Below are 21,796 nucleotides of genomic sequence, written 5' to 3' on the forward strand. Positions count from 1 at the left end.
GGTGGTAACGGGTACCTGGAACTATCCATATGAATGTCCGGCGAGAATCAGACTGCAAGCTAAACCTGGACTCGTCGGAAAACATCATACAAGCCCACTGTTGCGGTGTCCACAATGCATGGTCTCTACTCCAGGCTAACCGCAGGCGACAGTGAGTTGCAGTAAGTGGAACGCATCTGACAGGTCTACGAGCACATAGACCAATCTGCCCTAAGCGTCTGTACACGGTCTGCCTTGAAATTGTCGTACCATTGGCTGAAGAGAGCTGACGAGACAGGTCTGAGGCTGTGCTCCTCCTGTTTCTTTTGGCAGTAACTGCCAAATACCGGTCCTCATTCGGCGTTGTAACTCTGGGACGACCTGTGCTGTAACGTCTACTCACATTGTAAGGATCTTAAGTTTTACTAACGTTTATTTTATTTTAAATCTTTACTATCACTTCTTATTTTCTACTTCCGGCCAGAATTATAAGCGTTAACGTATTTATGCAAAGTTTGTCTGGCGAACGCCAAGTACTTAAGTTGTGGCTTTTTGCCAAGCGAAAGAGAGGAAGCAGTTAGTCGAAGCAGGCCGCTTACCTTAGAAGTTTTACTCAGTTGCTGGTTGCCTTCCAGGCCAGAGGTTTAATCCTCTTGATAACTTTAAACGTATTGTAGTGTTCACAGTTCTCTGTACTACATACGGCTTCCTGTTAATATAAGGCCAATCTTCCACGTTTATTATTTTAAAGTTAAGTTAGAGTTTAGTTTTATTTTTATATTTTTACGTTTAGACCACAAGTAGTGGGTCTTTGTATTCCGAAGTACGGAAGTTATTGTAAATAGAGAAAAATAAAGGGTTTTGTATACCCTTCTTGTGTATCCTGTCTACTTCCCACAGTTATTGAACATAGCTTTAGTAAGCTCTCTGTTCCGAGTCAGGTCCTTGCATGTTCCCGAAGAAAGTAAGACGGAACATTGAACCTGATAACATTACCATCATCTTGGAATCGTTGCCAAAGCCTGGAGATGACACTCTGGGCAATTCCAAGTTCGTCTGATACTTCCAGTTGGGTACGCCCACATTCCAGACGGCCGATAATTCTACCACGTAAAATTATCATCCAAATGTCATAACTATTCGTGTCATAACTATTCGGTTATTGCACTGAAATGCTTATAAAGCGCCTGCGAGCAATTTTACTTATGTATTCCTTATACATAACTCTCTTACACTCTTGTCATTGTGACGTTCCATCGGTGTCATCTGGTTACTTCCTGAAATTTGCATATGATTCTTGAAGATGTGTGTAGTGATTTTACAGGTGATATATTTATTTTAGAGTTCGATTCCCGCTTGACTCCGAATTATCCTTAATTTATGGACATGAGTGTAGATTCTTTGTTCTGATTCTACCACCCAAAAACCTCTTCCTTAAAATACTACTTCTTCCTACCTCATTCGAATACACTCAAAATTAGAATTCTGTCAGGAAAATGGAAAGCGAGAGAAAAAAAAGCTAATTAACATAAAATAACTGGTTAATAAAAATAAATGAATACTCTATAACCTCAATTCACCACTTTAATTTAACCATTTTCATTTTTATGTAGCCTGTATGTCGAAATATACATTTGTTTTGGTGATAATAAACTTAATTCTTTCATTTTTTACCCGATTACATAACATCACATGCAACAGCTGTGAATATGAAAAACACATGCATATATCCAGCAGTATGTTAATTTCTTTTGAATATATGGTATCTGTCATCCACAAAAGAAAACTGTAAACTTAAAATATAAAATGTGAACACAGGTCTCCCGTTGGAAAATATAAAAAAGTCAGACTTTCTGGTAAGGTCCTACAAATAATAATTAAAACCAAATACTGTGTGGAGAGCAAAAAGCATAACGCAGAAACTTGGTGAAAAATTAACATGTATATCACTTTGTCCTAGTGTTATAGTCAGAATCCAATTCTGTATAATAATATATGCATTTGACATTAGTATTAGGTATTGCTAATTAAATTAACATTTTAATACTTCAATGAAACATCAAGGAAATGAGAAAAATTATGAATACTACTTACTGTATGATATGAATTTTTTGAAAGTGAGCTAATTAATAAACAAAGACCAAAATATATAATTCCATATTCCTTATGCTGAAGTCTACTTCATGCTATTATATCATCAATAATTAAAAGGGCAGAACATTGTTGTCTTCATCTTGCAAAATCCATGAGCAACATTTTAATAATATAGGAAAATTTCATATAATGGCCAGTAGTTGAACTGAATGAAATGAATATTTTAAATTTATAATTAAACATATTTTAAACTTGCTAGAAATTTAAGGACATATAATGTTTAAATATTTAAAGTTTCGGAGGAAACTATTTAAAATGTCTTCTTTTTTTGGCGGCGGGTTGCTTTAACTGCTTATGGGTTACAGATTTTAGCCATATAATCTCATAAATAGCATTTAAAGATTATTTTTTTAACTCATGCAGATTATATTTCCTCGTATGTAGTTATTATTCAAAATGTATTCATTGCCTTACTTATTCATTAAACACACAATATATTCAAATACTAATTAATCATATAGTAATACAATATTCAAATACTAAAAATTAAATCCTTAAGAAAATGTTCTGTATTAAAAGGAAGAACATTTTAAAATATCCAATTGAGCAGTATTTTTTTAAATCTCAAAATATGTCACTGTTGTATTATTTTTCAAACTCGTTACTAATATATGAATTAATTAAACTCAAGTATTATTTAGAATCGAGGATTAGGGATGTAGGTGTTTTGAATATTCAGGGTTTTATGGAAAAGTACTACTGAAGGATAAAAAAAAAAGGTTTATTAAAATTCATATGCAGTAAGTCAATGATGTAATATACACATATAATTAATATGTACAACAAACAATTATTGTATGAAATGCATAACAGAGCAAAAAATGAAATTATATACATGGATTTACAATAACATAAGCTGCAAAATAAACAGAATACAGGATTATTCACATAAATTTACAATAATATGAAACAATTAAGTGTTATGAGTAATAACTTTACTCAGATTTTTCTTTATAGTTAAATCTTCATTTTCATTGTTCTTTTAATATCTTGTGTTGGTGGTTGGCCTGCACCCATTCTTTGACTGATAATCTCTGTGGCACTTCATCAAAGCCTATATTGTTGAAACAAACACTACCAAGTGCTAACATGTAATGACGTTAATACATGTATCATAACAAATGCACAATGAAAATTAAGAAAATGTTAATGTACTAATATTTATTGTTTCAGTAGTATTAATTCTTGAAATATCATAAAAGAGGAATTGTACATTTTTTATTAAACATTCAATTATACATCTACCAATTTCAGTGTTATAGTGTGGCATCAGGATAACTATGCGAGACGCACTAATCTCCTCGAAGATTTCTGATATACAAAACAACTTTGGCAGTAATTTGTAAAGGCTAAAAAAATATTATCAAAAAGATACAATTTTTAAGTAATTACATATATTCTGCAGAAATACTTCGGAACTGTTTGAGCTAGTATTCGTGAGAATCCTCGAGTAATTTTTTGAAAGCAGAATAACTGAACTGAGAAACAACAGAATGCAACCAAATAATATCCCTAAATTCTAAAAATACTAAAAATACTAAAAATAAAATAAGTATTCTTTCATTTCACTTTCTAATGCATGCATAATAGCATTAATTAAGAATTTTATAAAAACATTAAAAATAATTATGTGAAGCAAGATCTCTAAAATTTCAAAATTGCATATAATTAAAATCTAGTTTAATATCCGCAATACATTTTTAACTCATTATATTTTCATAAATTTAACTTATGACAAAGACAAATTACAATAAAAATACTTTATGACAAAAGAAGATGAACTTCCAGACTAAATATAATGTGCATCATTTAGTCTGAGATTAAAAACTATACTAGGAAACATTCTGGGAAACCATATTTAACATGTTGGCTGCCGAGTGCATTTTACGTGGTTTGCCCATGGCGGCAATATGATTTTTTTTATTATGCGATGTATATGTTGAAATATTATATACGGAAGATGAGTTATATAAACGTGTTTAATGTATTTTTTTGTGGTGGGGGTCACCGGTGACCCTCGAGGCGCTGTAGATAATTTTTGCGATTTATTATTTAAGTTTTTGCGGTTTATTATTCTTCAAACCATTATAGTAACAATGGTGTTATTTAAAAATTTATCAGTATCAATATTTACTCCAATTATGTATTTTTACTATTGGTCGCATCGTCGGTCATCGGTGGCCCCCACAGCGCTGTAGCCAAGTCGAGTGCCGGCCACCGGTGACCCCCATGGCAGTCAACGTGTTAATACGTTTTAAACTATTTTACTTTCATAGATAAAGTTTCATCCATTTCATCAAAATTATTAAATATTCATCAGTCTTTTGATCGTCAGTTTCTACCTGCTAGTGAGGCAGAATGTATTCACCAAGACACAAAGAATATGTATTACATACATGTAAAATATAAAAAAAAAGATGGCTTTGCTCTATGCGAGCATGCAGCCTATAATTAACTTTCCGCAATTTCAGGATCTTCGCCCTAGACAAGTACTTTCGAGAACATTCTGGCATGCTAGTATATAACCGTTAGTATAAATACTGAGCACGTGCCATTTTTTGTCAGACTACTTTCTTCTACCGTTGCTACAAGACCTTGCAGCTGCTCGTCCCATCTTGTTCTTTCCTTTGTTAAAACAGTTATGACTTAATGTATAAATTTAATCTTACTTAGTTTAAATAAATATTGAATATGTAATTTTGAGAATTTCATCTAAAGGCAAAATGATCTGCTGTAATTAAAGATGTGGGATCTAAAAAGCTAAATCCTTCTTTGTTGTCATTTTGCAACCTTCTACTCAGCCATAACAATGCCCGGACTATGATGTAGTTATATCGTCAAGCTTTGTCATTCCTGTGCCTGCCTGCCAAAATATTACATACATACGTATGAAAGCTATTAGTATAAGCTACATAATGTAATCTACTACAATTGTTTTGTCACAGTATTTAGAATAAAAGTCTGAAATATTGCCATGTCTTGCAAAATAACAACTAAATCTGTACACAAGATACGAAATATCAACTAAATCTATACACAAGAATTTTCCATTTAAAACTTCTGTGCAGACCTGATAATCATTATAGTATATACTGTTCTTTGTATAATGTACTGAACAGTAAAGCTCCATGTATACAAAAAATTTCAAGACACGTGATATTTATTCTGTTGCAGAAGCACACTGTTTATTTTCAATGTATATAATAATAAGCAAAGATGATATGTATCAAATTTTCAGTTCTATAATTTTTATATCTAATATACAGTGCACTATTATGCTATTAAGCAATCCTTGCATTATATGTTGGTGATTATGGGTGGTTTTTTTATTCATCTGTTTGTCATGGCGACTACACTAAGACTGTAAATCAAGGCTCAAATGTATCCCTGCCTCCTGTAATTTTAAAGAAATATTTGAAGGAAAGATAGGTTAAATTCCATAATAATTACATGTACTTTGCTTTTGTGTTTACAGTCAAACATAATACTGAACAAATAGTATGCTTGAAAATGCCCAAGTGGGACTTGAATGGCTTCAATAACATATACTGGAAAAGTAAATAAAAGTACTATAAAATATTGCCCCCATTTTAAATAATAGTTATGTAATAAAAGAACATTTTAGATATGATATTAACTAATTATTTTTTTTTTAATTTTATCTCTTTGACCTTTAAAATGGAGGTAATGTTTCTGGTTGATATTACGCGAAAACCTGAAAAGCAAACAACTACTGCACTAAATCTAAAAATGTTTCCAAATTTCATACATCTGCAAGAAACTAATAAGGTCAATAATGCCTGATTAACTGAATTTGTTGGCAGATGCTGATTCAAATCTGAATATAAGAGACATAATAGTATAAAAGCACACCAAATTTATATCAGTGTGCGAATCATCGTATGTGTGAATAAGTGCCTACTATAAATTAAGTATAAATCTTACTCTGAACTACTTAGTATGCTTATGCACTAATTTTTGCATTTTCTTAATTCATATATTTAATTAGCATTATTACAAAATTAAATAATATCTGTAATAATTGTAACTGAAATAATTGTATTTGAAATTTCACCTCTTTCATTAACTTCATTAGCAAAGCATACAGTTAGTGCTTCACAGTATTATTAACTGTAACTCAGACATTTACTTACATCTTAACATTTCACTTCCAGAAACAACGGTCAAAATTTTTGAGCTGTGCCAGTGCCTGAAATTAAAATAATTTTATAAAAATCTTTAAAATGATGATTCAAGTATTGAAAAATTTTTCATCATAACATGGTCCTACACACAAAATATTTTATTATTTTTGTACCAATAAAATGATATGTTGTTCTGTGCTGAATGAATTATTTAACAACACGAGAGTGTCAATGGTTGTGAAATCACATCATCATAATAAGAAAATTTATAAAAAATGAAATAAGGGGTTATTGTATTTAAATTTTACTATTTAGTTAAGAATGATTATCTACTAACTGTAATTCATATATTCATCTCTGGTACACACTTTCTACAAATTATCTTTGGCTACTATAGTCTGTATAGTCATCTTGACAGATACAAGCAAATGATGATTGACAGTCACAATTATTATCTTGCCTTCCTGCTACATGTGCAGTACATGTACATGTTCTCCTACAACTTTCATAATGGCATACATACTTTTCACTGCAGAAACATACAATTTTATGAAGAAATAATTTGCAATAATATATAGCACACATGAAAACAATCTAAGCATAATTTATGATATTAAAGTGTAATCATTGACGAAAATTTACATACATCAAAATATACTTTATTGTTGACTTTAATATTACTTTAGGATTATTAAAGATAATCACTAATTCCTACATGCTATACAATCATTTGCCTTTTAAAAATAGAACTTGTTACATTTAATATTTCATCACATTTTTATATTCAATAGATATTTGATCATACCCTTGTATTATCAAATAATAATTATAAGCAAATTTAAACCAATTATATTTTATTTTTACCAATTCTTTACAGTTATACCACAATTCATTACATTACTTTATACCATATTAACTTCAATCAAAACATTTCAACATATTTTGAGATAAAAGACACAAGTACCTTGCATCAGTTTTAGTTGTGATAAAATTACGCTGTAAATACTAATAGTTTTCTTCTTGAAGTTTCTTCAAAATGATGTTTCTTTTCGAAAAAATTAGAACAGTAAGGAAACAAATCATTCCTTAAAACATTTTTCTTAATGTTACATTATAAAGAAATTTAGGAAATGTTAAAAAAATTAATGAACTGTATGTGTGTTAAGAAAGATGATACTGTAACATAGTACATAAACATACTTGCACTTATAACATATCAAATTTACTGAAATGGGAAAATATATACATACCTGAAAGCAATCTTGCAATAGCATTTGGTTTGGAGCTCTTGCGCTATCCGCTGGGGCATTTGTATTTACGCTGACTTCCTTTACCCATTTTTTGCACTCTTCAATCGAATTTATACTTGATCATATCATTCAGCTTTCCAGTTGTTGGAGCAGTACAGCAAAAAATTGCATTTTAATACAGTAATTAGTATACATTTACATTATATTCTAAGAAGATTTAAACGCCAGATTTGTTTGCAATTAGATGCCGCTACATCTACCACATACCGTATTTATCCTCTTTTCAAATCGCGCCAACATTAGTAATTACGCCAAATATTTTTCTGGGCATGCGCAGTATGCGACATTCGTTTAACACTGTTCAACTCAATGTGCGGTCTGCCATTACGCGTCCGGGGCGTCTCTAGACTTGCCTTCGCTGGTCATCGGTGTTCAATTCAAAGCAGGACTCATCACTGAAGACTATTCTACTCGAGTCAGTGACATTCCAGTGCGAATGAGCCCGTCAGCACTGTAAACGGGCTTGACCTACTAGAGAGGTCAATGGTAGTCAGCGCAAGGAGCTCCGTGACCTCAGCCCCCTTTCTGTGAGCCATCTATGAATGATCCTTGCGGTCAGTGAAGCACTAGTTGCACCTACAATCGATGATAATGATGCATCTGGGGCTGTGAGTACCGCTCTGACGATTGTTCGGTCTTCACGTTCTGTCGTTTCTCTAGGCCTACCGCTTTCTTCTTGACACTGTGTGCGGCCATGGTTCACCCATTCCTGCCAACATCGTCTAATAGTGGCATCGCTCCAGCTCAAATGTCGAGCTATTCGCCAATAAGACCAACCGGCTTTTTTTGGCCCAACTATACGACTTGCTTTATATCTTCTCTGTGCGTCGTTTTTTTTTTTTTTTTTTTTTTTTTTTTTTTTTGCGTGCCTAAACATTTTTTATGCATTATAGTACTAAAGATCATAACGAACTAAACGAACTATTTGTCTTGAGTATTTGAATTTGTCTATTTTTTATACTGTAAGACTTCTTAATTTCATACTCAAATTAATTTTCAGTGAAAAAAATTAACTCTACGAGTGTTGTATTTACAAGTATGATATGATATGAACTTGTATATTTATTAAGAAGACTGTTGAATGCGGATAAATACTCTTGTACTAATAGTAAATTTATCTACAAGATTTATTTAAATAATCATAGTTTAATTAACAAAATATGACATATCATAACATTTTGCTGCAGTTTTAAAACTCAGATTCCTTGGTTGTTCATTCAGAAATCCTTGGTTGTTAATCATAAATTATTGCGCACGTTATCTTATTAAATTTTTAAATTTCATTATTTAATATTTAATGAGCAGTAATTCTTAACGGCCGAGTTGACTACTGAAGGTTGTGACTTCAATACGTTCTAGTATATATTCCTCTATGTCTAGTTTCTAATCTAAAAAATTGAAATAACTGCTAATTTTTCTTTAGAAAATGGACTGAAGTTCCTTCTGGACTCCTTAACATACCACGTAAAACATTTAGCGAATCTGATGCGGAAAATGTTACAAATTTCTTTGTCACCCTGTCGTTTTATTACGTCTCCTATACATTAAACATAGTTATTCTTCAGTTATAATATTTATAATATTAAGGAAACGTATATGCATTAATGTAAGAGTGTTCTTAAATTCGGACCCATTTAGAAATTTCATATAAAATATCATTTTAAATATTTCAAATTATCATATAAAATGAAAAATCAGACTGTTTTTAAAGTGGTTTACATACATAGCCCACATATCTTAAAGGCGGATATCCTTCTGGAATAAAAATAGATTTTAGCTTCAGCTTTTACCTACAGAGGGTGCTCCATTTTTCACACTATAAGAATAAAAACTAAGATTGTACATAATTTATTTGTTTATACAATGCAAGAAAACTTCTTAGTATATACAGACATATCTAAGAAAAATCATTTTACTCTGAAATTTAGAAATCATTCTATTATGAAAACTAAAACACAGAAAGTTTGACTTTCGTATAAGAAAAGGTTTTATTGTTTAATTTCAAAATTTCTGATTTATTTAAAATTTCTTATTGTCAGAAAGGCATTTGTTTCGCTTTACTTGAATGATCGGTTAAACACTAAATTAGAATAACCCAGGGCTGATTTTATTCCTCTTTAATGTCATTCAATGACATCCTTTTGTGATTTACCAGGTATGAAATATTCTTTAATTTATAATTCTGTTATAAATAATATTCGGGAAAGCATGTTCACAAATTATAAACATGCTGTGTTTCCAAAATGTTAAGGTAACAGAACAAATAGAAAAGGATTGATTATGCGCTCAGATTCCTCCGACATTGTGAAGACAGAGACAATGAATCCTGCTTTGTATTATTTATGACTGGGAATGAAATTCACAATACAGGCAATAGCCGCTGCAATAAGGCTATCTGGAAACTTCTTAAGGAACGCGAATTGAAAACTTATATTTTGGCGTAGAAAGCTTTAATTATTTTGAGAGAGGGTGGAAGCTGTGATTCATTTCGTGTCTTGTGGATTTAAATTAACTCATCATCTCGCTACAGTTCTCTCTCGCTTAAACTAGAATTTAAAAGAGTTTGACGTCGTAAATTAAGTTTTATGGCATAGAGCCATTTCAATCAAAATTTGTTTATTTTCTGTAAAAAATAAAGAATCTAGAAAAAAATAATATAAGGAAATATTTACAGCTCAAGAGGGGACTAAGATGGCAATTCAGTATTCTACTCATTACTATTCACTAATAACCAGCGGGTACTGAAGACTGTAGCTGCGAGTGGATAGCATTCGCTCTCTGCACCACTCCTCGAAGGCTATTTGCTGTGCGTCTGTTGGCTGTCTGTCTGCCGTAATCGTTTGGCAGAATCAAGGTTTGAAATGCAGTTTGACTTTTGACAGCTATGTTACGTAAAGAGACTCTTGAGTATGCGAATGCATACTGATTATCTTTGACATAATGTTTAATATATAATATAAAATGCAACCATTTTTTCGACGAGCGATGGAAAAAAAAAAGAGAAAGGGCTGGGAGTACTAAATTATTGTTTGCTCTACAACAATGTTTCTAAACACAATGCGGAAATACTAAAATTTCTGTTCATTGAAAAGTTCCAATGGGAAGCTTCGGCTCTCCCAACATATAAGACCAGATCTGGTATTTGCGGATTTTCAGTGCTTCTTCATCGAACGAAACATCTTTCTGAGAAATCATTCGATAGTAACAAAGATGTGATGCAAGAATTTACGACACTTTTCAAACGATAGGCAGGGAATCCATGCGACACAAGTATACAAAACCTGGTCCCCAGATTTGATGAATGTTTTTATAAATATTAAACAATAACATCGATAAATAATTTTATCTAATAAAATTAATTTATAAAGGAAATCCAGTTCAATAAATTCCTTTCGGTAAAATTTGGACTTTAAATATTTAATTTCGAGAAAACTTCGTATTAATGCATAGGTATCAATAATCCTGCTTACTGTATTTCCGTTTCAAGAGTTTCTTTCAACAGGATACGAGAGCCTTGAATAAAATAAATCTATAATGGAAATACATAATGGCTTTTATAAATAATCATATTTTTTTATCAAAGCCATGGAAGTTCAAAATGGACTGGAAAATTGCTTAGGGTAGATTCGGTGTTTAATAAGCTTAACAAATTCTTGAAAGATAAATTATAATTTATAGAAAAGTTTCTAGAAAAGTTTATTAAAAATTGTTATGACAGTACTGAGAAACGCAATAATACAGTCTGAATTTAAATACAGTATCTCCATTGAAGGTTTCCTAGAAAAGAGCACTTATAAAACTAAGTTTATATTTTATTCTCTTCTAAATGTACAGATATACAAAATGGACCAGCTTTTGAGTGCAATTGCTTTTTGTATAATAATTACTCACCTTTAAAGTCACATTTTATGTGATGTGATCAAAATCGATTTGACTCTCGACTGAAAAGTGTTTTATTCTAAAATAATTCTTAGAGAAATAGAAAATTCCAAAGCTATGCTCAGTAACAATCGTAATTTTTTTAATAAAAATTTCAACAATACTTTAAGCTTGTGAATGTGTGTGTATTTAATTATGGTAAAGCACACTAAGGTTATCTGCCTAAGGGAGGGATGCCTTCGTGGAGGACTTTCTAAGGGAAACTGGCTCGTATACACGTTACACATGGGGAAAGCCACGAAAACACCCATGCGGCCAGCCCGTTCTCGGGATTCGAACCTCGGACCGAACTACCAGTGTTCAGCGACTTTACCGCTCGGCCGCTGGTGGGCCTGAGCTTGTGAATGAAACATCATATACGTTATTCTCATACTGCAATTAAAACTTTAGTACTGAGTAAGAATTTTATACTGCAACTACAAAACTGTGTAAAAATTTAATTAATATATTATCGAATTTGAGTCGTCATCACCAACATTTGTAATGGTGATATTTCATTTAAAATCTTTTCAGAAAAGTATTTTTTAAGATTTTCTTCAATATTCCCTTAATACCTTAGAAAATAGCAAGAAAATAAATCATGTGGAGAATGAAGCTATTACTAAAACGGAGGCTCTTGAATGAACGAAAAGATAATTCTTATAGAAACTTCGTCTCGAAGTGCAATCATGTTCGACGAGATCTTAGGAAATATCCTATCCAATCATAGTTAATGGTGCAAAACACAACCCTTGATATAACAGAATGTTTGGTGCTGGAGAAGATTGCAGTAAATGTCTCAGAAAATGAGATTTTATTGGTGTTAAGCAACATATCTGCTAATGGAAAACGTCAATGGCAAGAGTAATTTCATGTTTTTAAAAAATGCAATACCGTGAAGTTAAGAGAATACATTATGCATAAAATACTAATTTTGATCAAACTGACTTCATTATAAATTTAAAGATTCATTTAATTGATTTCATTATTAAAAAGTATTACAAATTCAATAGTATCACTTGATTATTCAACTAAATATATTTAAATGTTCAACATTTTGCTGAAGATGGGCAACGTAAGCCAAAAGTATCATTTTCCTAACAGAATCAGCTAAAGATTTTTATCATTAAAATATCAAATAGTATGATGTCAACAATGAAATAGTATATATAAGTTTAAAAGAATGTAGTTAATTCTTCTGTTATGGAATATTTGACTTATATAAAGTAAAGAAATGTTAATTATAGAAACTGGCAATAAAATGAAACATAGACTTGACGATAATTCGCTGTCAGTCTGTCTGGATTTTGGGTCCAGTTCATGATAGCTAAAAAACTAACTTAAACTTGTAAACTTCGATGGCATCAATCCTAAGTCCTAATGATCAATATTGAGTTCTTGAACCATCATTCGGACAGTAAAAAGTCGATCCTGAAAGAAGAACGAACCTTGTGAGCATTTATGGCCGTTTTTCTCGTCATCGGTCTCTCACAAATGTACTTGTTATTGATGGCCTTTCACAGTAAAAAAGAATTTCTTACTGAATCTCTGGTCTGTTACGCAATGTAGTAATAATACGCTTTAAAATCAGTTGCGTGATAGAACACTTGCTATGATTGTATTAACAAACAACTTACCTCTACTTAAATGTATGAAAAGGCATTTATATTACGCATTTTTATGTGCTTCTGATATATATACGCGATTCGCTTTCTTCTTATGAGCATATGATGTTATAGGTTTATTCTCTTTATTCTATTAAACTAAGTGTCGAGGTACATAGTGAACTACTAAGCCCATAATCGCTTAAGTCCAAGAACAGAAAGGTAAACTCCAAAAGGATTAATTACCCTTTATTTGCTCAAAATAAGGTTAACGATCGGCCCCTTTCTCAAGGCGTACAGCAAAGCCTACACATGCGCTTAAACTCAAAAAGTAAGAAATAACCCACTAAATGATGACTAACTAAACAAACTAATACTATTATAGACTAGTTGGCCTGTAATATTAAATTAGCCAGCGAAGTATGAATAGGCACGTAATACGGCCGAGCATAATAATAGCTTAGAGAGACTTAGCCCAAAGGCAAACGCGCGCTATTCAGAAATCCTAACTGTCTCAGTCGAAGTCAGTGGAACTTGACTCAAATACTATTCTACTTCACATCTGCATTTAATGTGATTATAAAAACTCATTCTGGTAGGGAATTGTAATCTGAAGCTGGGAGAGACAGGAAAAAGGCATAAACTTAAAATAACTGTTATAAAAGGAAAAATATACATTAAAATGTAACAACTCGTATTACATCATATACTCATAATCTCTGCGTACAAGAATTCACTCACATTTACAAAATTTAACGCAGACGCACTTTAATTTGATATTTGTATAATGAAAATATTACACGAAGTTACGTAATGTGAAAGTGTCAGAAGTTTAATGAGGAGAACAATATTATTTATTACTCGATGTCATAAATCAAATGTTGTAATACACTACATTTAAATGTTGTTCCAAACTATTTAATTACCAAACGTTTAGAGTACTGAGAGTAGATGATTACCGTTTTTTCTATGAACACATTAGATATTCATATAAAAGCCCTTTATTAAAGGATTTCAGAATTGATATCGTTACTTTGGTTTCTTTTGTAATTTTATTTGTGGAACTAAGTATCGGGTTATTATCGTATTTGCATATGATATTGGAAAAGGCAAACCAGAGAAAAATGTGGTATTCTAAAAACCAGAGAAAAATGTGCTATTGTAAAACCTGAGTAAGAAAGTTGCTTACTGTTAGATAATTATAAATGATCCATCCTTTTAATATGGTGATAACGCAATCAAGGTTATGTTTGTGCTATTTTGGGGATTTTTCAAGTGGTCTGTTAAATTGAATCTTACTGAAATTATCTCATTATATCGGTTCCACACTCAGTGCTTAGAGCATATGAAACTTTTTACGAGAAATCTGATTTCTTTGATGGAACTTTATACAAATACCTAAATCGTAGCAGTTTAGAAACTCCACCTGTCCATAGCAAACAAAGGAGCTAACAACAAGAGACGGCCCACCAGCGGCCGAGCGATAAAAGCCGTTGAACACTGGTAGTTCGTTCCGGGGTTCGAGTCCCGGCGAACGGGCTGGAGGCATGGGCGTTTTCGTGGTTTTCCCCATGTGTAACGTGGATACGAGCCAGTTTTCCTTAAAACGACCTCCACGTGGCATACCTCTCTTTCCGTGTAGTGCCTAAGGGCGGAACACGTAATAAGTAAAAACAAAAAGCAACAACAAGAGACGCAGAATAACTAAAATATTGTAAAATACTTCCTCTGTTCCAAATTAGTTGTTACATATGGATACTTTTGTACTGATTATTGACACTGATGATTTTATGATTTCGTTTTGAACATTTTTTTCAGAAATTTCAGCGTGCTACCGTATCAATCAACAACATTTACTTACTAAGCATTCATTCCCTCTTTAAATCAGTACCGAATTAGTTTCAAAAATCCAGGGTTCACACACCCTTAACCCACGCCTCATTTTGTAAGTACTTTTCCACCAGTAATGATCTTTGATCAATGATCTTTCTCGTGTATATGAGACAGTTTGCCTTTTAATGTCCTCCACGAAGGCATCTCACACTTTAGACAGACACCCTCGAAGCTTTGCCTTAATCACAAAAACATGATCTTTCTGATATACCGGTGGTAGAGTCCTTACAAAACGAGACGTGGCTTAAAAGCGTGCAAACCCTGTAAATCTGATTCGAAAAAAATTGTCCCAGAATAAGTGCTAAATTGGTGAAAAGTAAAAACTGAGAATGAAAGTGCCAAGTTGTGATAATTTTAATCGCAAATAAAACAACTATAATTGATATATAGTTTTACTGTTGTTAATCTATTAAACTGCATCGAAAGTTATTTACGACTCCACCTACTTGAAAATGTAGCAATTAATTTGGAAAAAATTTTCGACCCAAATGTAGCAACTAATTTGGGACGGAGGGAGTAGTATTTAGGTATTTTTGTGATGATAATTAATGTATATAAAATTTGTTGCTGAACGTTGTTTTTTCTTTGCTATATTACACTCTTATGCATCAATAAACACGAGGAAAATATATTACTAATGCAGAATACCTTTTCATTCAATTCACTTATAGTGGAGTAGTAGATTAGTTGTTAATGGGGAATAAATGATATTCCCCATTTCAACTAAGTTACATTCATGTTTCATTGTAAGTAAACGACAGAACATTTATAAAAGCATTGAATGTTGCAACATCTGTGATAAACTATGATTTATTAGTTTGATGTATAGTTGCTTAATGACTTTTCAAACTGACTACGATGTCGTAACTATCTGCGCTAATAACTGTAGGCTAATATTTCAATATAGTTATCGAACATTTCCTTCAAGGAAAATACCTTCAGTTCCTTTAAATTCTGCTGGCACCAAACTTTCATTAATTGTTTTAACTAACAGCAGGTATTAAAATAATTCTGCGTACCAAAAATGTATAAATAATTATTTAATAAAATAAATCTGTTGTTGAGTACAATAAATATTGAACGTTTTTTTAAAAAATACATATTAAAAATGTTACCTTATATTAATGTTAAATGCCTCAAAAACACTGGACAGAGTAAGAATCTGAATCATTTTTAAGACATGTACATTCAGGCTTAGAAATTAAAAAGTGCTGATTAAAGAGTTATTCAAATAAGCTTTGCAAATTGTGACTTTTATCATACAAGACGCTTTTATGGCAAAATGCCTAAAATAGTTATAATATAAAACAAACATATATAATTATTTTAAAGAGCCCAGTTAGTTCAATTTCATAAATGTATTTTATGATTTTAATAAATAACAAAGGCCTGAAGCATTTTTTCAGTGTATAAAAGCATTGTAATAAATAAATACGTGATGTGAAATACGGATCGGTTAATATCTTTCAAGTAAATACAATAGTATATATATATATATATATACTATTGTATAATAATTTATTTACTAAAGAATATTGATTATATTATCTCCTAAGATTAATTTTAGTAGAATTATCTTAAAAGAGTGAATCCATACTTAGTAAGTTCAATTTCAAAAAAATGTTTTAAAGTAACTTGAATGTAAATTGTTAAAAATGTTTAACGAGGACTTGAATTAAATCATGAATAACAAAATTTCAATTGTAAAAAGAAATAAATTAAAAGCAAGTAATTAAATTAAATGCAAGTAATCATTGCCATTGATCGGAAATTAGTTGACTTTTCAAGGGGAACAAATTAACTCCCGTTCAATGAACAATAATTAAGAAATAAATACGAAGGAATTCTTGAGGGATGTATGTTGTGGAGCTCTTACTTGAGTGAAACTGTCTGTTAAAATTTTTTTGAAAATACTAGTGAATGGAAATTAATTAATTTCTGGCTAATTGTCGTGTCGTAAAGATTAAGAAATTAAGAAAAAGGAAAAAAAGAATTTTCAAAGTCGAAGAGCTATTTGACAGGCTAAAGATTATGAAATAGGCCCATTTTTTTAGTAACAGCATAGTAACAGCTTAAGTCTGAAGACAGTTTTTACTTTATACAGCTTAGTAATTACACTATGTACAAATCCTTCAACTGATAGTCATCCAACTTATACCGCCTTCTTAGGTTTAGGAACAAATTATCATATCCCTATCAAATGATTTAGAGTGAGTATTTAACGCCTGCTCTTTTAAGGCAATGGTTAATAAATTGATTGGGTATTAGATTATTTTTGAGAATTTTAATAATGAGCAAAATTTCGCGTTGTAGATCTAGCGTATCTGTGCAGATATTTTTAATTCGTTGTATTTGATTTATTATTGTATTATTAATTACTTTTTTGATATTTTCGAATTTTAATTTATTAATTTGTTAGTTTTGAAATTGAAGTTTCTTGTTTTGTCAAAAGGTAAAATTTTTTGTAGTTAATGATTTGAAGATCTAGGTAGTCTATGCTAATTTGTGAATTATTAGTTTTATTAAGTGTAAGACAATTTGGATAAATCTCGTAGTGTTCAATTTTATTAAAATTATTAATTGTAAAAAGGTCATCAATATATCTGTAAGTGTGCTTGTAGTAATTTAATTCTTGTGGTTGTAGATTTTTTTGGAAGTTAAATTCTTTGATAAATAAAAAGATATTACAGAGCGAGGTACTGGAATGGGATCCCATTGGTAGACCTCTGACTTGTTTAAAAAGTTGAATAGTATATACATATACACTGTTGTATTTTTCCGCATATATTGATAGTACAGATTTTAGCTCGGATGTAAATTTTTAATTTTATATTGCGTTTTTTGTGCATTTGCTGCTGAAGAATTCGATGATAGGTGACACGACGGTCGTTCTGAAGCAATTACAATACATATTACTTCTCTAGAAAATTTCTTTATTAATTCTATACGTACAGTAAAATTTGTCGAATCAAATCATATGTTATTATCAAAAGATGTTAGAATAAATGAAAGGCCTAAACATAATCCTGAAGAATTCAGCTAGACAAGACAAATGCATCGAAAGCCTTCAACTTACAATATAACATCCCGAAGAAGGAGTTGTTTCTAAAAAAATAGAAAAGACTTATTAAATTATTTAAAAAATGACAATGTATTCATTACATACCACATGGCGTAAGAAAAATCTTTGATAATTACAAAAGGAAAATTCCATAAATAGTAATAATTAGGTGTATCATGAATTAAATGCATTTTTATTTAAATCACTTAGATTAGAAAATAGAACAGATATTTTTAAGAGCTAATTTCATTGATTTTACGTTGCTTTCTTTGTAAATCAATAGCAGACAGATTAAAATTGAAAGTTAAATATCTTATACTTTATCGAATATAAAAACACTGGCGCACAGAATTTTTTTATGGCAGTGGTAACACATTGCTTTTAAAGAGCCGACTTTTATGATTAAATTTTATAGACAAATATATGACTCATATCAGAGTCATTATATCTAAAGACTCTACAACTGTCATTTACGGGTACATATATATACCTGTAAAATTAAGACTAAAAATTGAAGTTTTAACGCTACCCGTGTATTTATTTTAAAACATTAACAAACATATTGATTTTGTGAAACATAATGTTGATTTTTCGAAATACGATATTCTATAATTTGATTGGATATGTATATTTGATAAAAATGATATTTTAATTAAATTACCTTCAACGAAATTTATTTTCTCATTTATTTCTAGAAGTATTTGGTAATCATTACTAGATAGCAACTTCTAAACATTAAAGGGAGAGTTCCATAATTTAATTAAGAGAAGACGACATTCCTTACCTTAATCATGTAGAAGTATGCAGAAGTGAAATGAAGATAATCTTAGGCATATTTATAGTGCTTTGTACGATAAGTACCTCAGAAATTACATTTATGCTCAAATATTATACTTGGAATTTAATTTATTCTCTGTTATTCTGTTCCTCTTTGTGAATAGACACCACTGTATCTCTTCATTTTGCTTGGTAGATTAGAATCCAAACAACTCAAAGAAACTGTTATGAGATAGATTCGAATAGGAACTATTATTCAAATTACAGGATACAGATATGCGTTTGAATAATTAGCAATTTTTAACCAAGCTATGCGTCTTGTTGATGCCTTATTTACTACATTAAAAATTATATATTGTGTCAAAACTCGGTAAAGTGTATAAAGCTGTTACAAAAATGTTTTTTTTATTTCCGATATTTATGGAAAATTTCATATTTGCATAAAATGTATAAAATTCTTCGGAATATTACAACTGCATTGAAATGAACTAAACTGTAGTTTTAAGCAAAGATGTTTGTACAGTTCATTTCAGAATTGCTTGTCTGAACAATTGAAGTAGATCGTTCGCTGACTGAATTGAGCTGGTTTTTTTTTATAACTCATCGCTCACTAATAGTTATATAAATGGGTAAACAATGGTAAGCGAGGATGCAGCGAAGACCGGCAAGAATAGAGTATGGAAAGAACAAGCTGTGGAACTCCGACAATCGACTCATTGGAAGCATTATCTCAATATTATTTTAAATGTAATTTTGAGAATTCCTAAATCTTCCTTTCTACATAGAACTATAAATTATATTTTAGAATAAAAAATGTAGAACAAATTTGGGAAATAATAAAATGTAAACTCTCTTTTAACATGGTAAACTCTCAATAAACATTCTTATCTTCCTTAAAGGAGAATCGAACGTTTCAGTCACGCTTCCAACAGTAGCTCTCTGTGGGTGAACTAAAAGAGCTATAATTTTACAATGAATCACCGTTCACTCACTCAGTACGTGAATAGGATCAGAAGCGAGTACGCACTACATTTTCTTTCTTTTCTTTCTTTCTTATTATTTGCGCATGAAGATTCGAGATTAATAAGAATCAGGAACCGTTTCAAAACTCAGATTCAGGTTCAAGAAAATTTATGATTCTACTCTCTTATGTTATTTTTAAATAACTTTAACAAAGCTGAGGAATTGTAGGGAAGCTTGAATAGTTTACACAAAAACAGAAAGAAAAAATAACTATCGGTTTTGCAGATCGTATTACATAAGATTATCACATGCATTTTTAAAAATTTCTTTTGAGCCCATTATTCTATCCCAAACTTTTCAAATGTGATACATTTTTCATCTCTATCCATGCCTAGAAACGTAAATAAAGTTTATTAAAGCTACTGTTTGGAATAATGTTTCGGAAATAAACATAGTGTGTGTAACCTTAGACTGTATATCCAGTTTAAATTTTAAGAAAATTAATTCAACTTGAAAGTTTATTTCCAACAATTTCTTTCTATCCGTTTCATTAAAATGTCTTTAATAATTAATTCAGTAATCTCCCAGAGGGGGAATATAAAGATTTTCACGATACATTAGAGGCTTAAAAATTGTTCTTGTATTCAGTACCTATAAGATATATTTTTCTAGCAATGCAGTATGTTAATTACGTTACTTTTAACAGGAAGTTTAGGAGAAAGCAAAAAGATAAGATGATGATTTAATAATTTCCATTTTTCATTTTTATTATCCCTGCGTTTCTCAGTATGTTATGGAATATAATAATAATAATAATAATAACTATATTTGTTTATTTCGGGAAAATTTCTCCTTCTTTAAAAGTGAAAAATTAAATTAATGAAAAATATTCTTAACTTGTGATGCATGTAATTTGATTTATTTGTTCAGGGTTGCAAAACTTCTTTCCTCATTGGTACAGTTACAGTTTGGAGAAATCCTAAATATATAAGTTTATTTAAAATTTTGTCATTTCAGCAGCATATGGATGGGATAAAATTATACGAACACTTACGGAGTAAGTGAAAGTCTTCATTAAAGGAGTCACCTTTGAATGAGGTGCACACTGATATATGTGACCTGTGACTCACGTTTACAGATCTTGCCCAATAATTAAAAGAATAAGAAGATATTAAACTTTGCAGCACTCTCTAATTCCAGAAATATAAGCATAATTTGTGCATGAAGGTTGGACACCCAGTGTGTTAACAAAATTTCAATAACATTCATGTCGAGGGATTGGCGAGACTAGATGAAATATCCTGTTTGTTGTTTGAAGCATAGATGAACACACCTAGAAATACGAATAGGAGCGTTGGCGTCTTAAGGAAAAAAACGGTCGTGCTCCATTAAGGATAAATCTCAGGACGTGATCCTGCATGATGTTCCAATAGTTCTCGACATTGATTTTCCTTTGCAGAATGACAAATGGACCAAGATCGCACACCGACATCTTATCTCACACCAATACGGAAACTCCTGTATCCTTCAGAGTCGGCAAGAGGTAGGAAAATGTAAACGGTTTATGATGTTCTCCATATATTAACACGCTCGGTGATCTAAAATTAGATAAATGCTGATTTATCTGATAGATTGGTGAATGTGATGTCAACAATAGTTTACCATTTGTCATTCTACAGTAAATTAGCATGGAACTCGTTTTTATCAGTTTTGCTTAAACGGTTTCCTAAGAGTGTTCATTCCAGATGTTATTTGGGATAGCGATTGCTTGTGCTTTCGGACCAACATGCGCTTCAACATCCGCTTATTCTTATCAGGTAGGTTTTTTATTGTCCACTGTTGTGCTTTGAAGGCGCCATATTACCATCTTTTGGGTTCGCTGTCTTTACAGCTAACATGCGCCCTTTGCACACCAAAACATTTTTCTGTTTCTGAAACCAAGGCCCAAGCTAAACGATTTCAACAACGCAAGTCTGTCTGATCCTGACATTT

The sequence above is a fragment of the Stegodyphus dumicola genome, chromosome 3 (assembly GCF_044657685.1).
Source record: "Stegodyphus dumicola isolate Sdum_Otavi_A_Nest chromosome 3, ASM4465768v1".
Taxonomy (NCBI): domain Eukaryota; kingdom Metazoa; phylum Arthropoda; class Arachnida; order Araneae; family Eresidae; genus Stegodyphus; species Stegodyphus dumicola.